Source organism: Brassica oleracea, unplaced genomic scaffold, assembly GCF_000695525.1.
Source record: "Brassica oleracea var. oleracea cultivar TO1000 unplaced genomic scaffold, BOL UnpScaffold13518, whole genome shotgun sequence".
Lineage (NCBI taxonomy): Eukaryota > Viridiplantae > Streptophyta > Magnoliopsida > Brassicales > Brassicaceae > Brassica > Brassica oleracea.
The window spans coordinates 1-466 of NW_013630037.1; the positions used below are offsets into that span (position 1 = coordinate 1).

General features: G+C 31.1%; 1 non-coding gene across 1 annotated transcript; it reads right to left on the reverse strand.

Moving 5' to 3' along the window:
* Positions 1-225: 225 nt before the first annotated feature.
* On the reverse strand, positions 226-299 carry TRNAT-AGU. Its single transcript has one exon. It is a non-coding gene; the product is annotated as a tRNA-Thr (tRNA).
* Between the last annotated feature and the right edge of the window lie 167 nt (positions 300-466).

Below are 466 nucleotides of genomic sequence, written 5' to 3' on the forward strand. Positions count from 1 at the left end.
TTTTTTGAAAAACTAAAATCTACAGCAAAATCAAAAACCAAAAACTAGAAACTAAAATCTAAAATCCAAAATCTAAAAACCAAAAACTAAAATCCAAAAACCATTCAAACAATCATCACCATAGTACAACGAGAGGACTATAAATAAATAAATAAAAAGGCTTCACTGATGTTGGGGAGGGCTAGTATTCTGAAATTCTTTAAAAACAAAGAGTAATTACCCAGATGCTTTCATTGAGAGTTGAACTCAAGACCTCCCGCTTACTAAACAGGTGCTCTAACCAACTGAGCTATGAAAGCTTTGCATTGTAGCCATTTTACAACTAAATAGATTCACCTCAATTTGACTGATAAATTTAAATATCACCTAACCTTCGTGGTTTTACAATTATGGAAGAAACTGTTATAAGAGAAAAAGAGAAATTGGTGTGTCTTATTCCATGAGTAATGAGTCTTTTATATAGGAT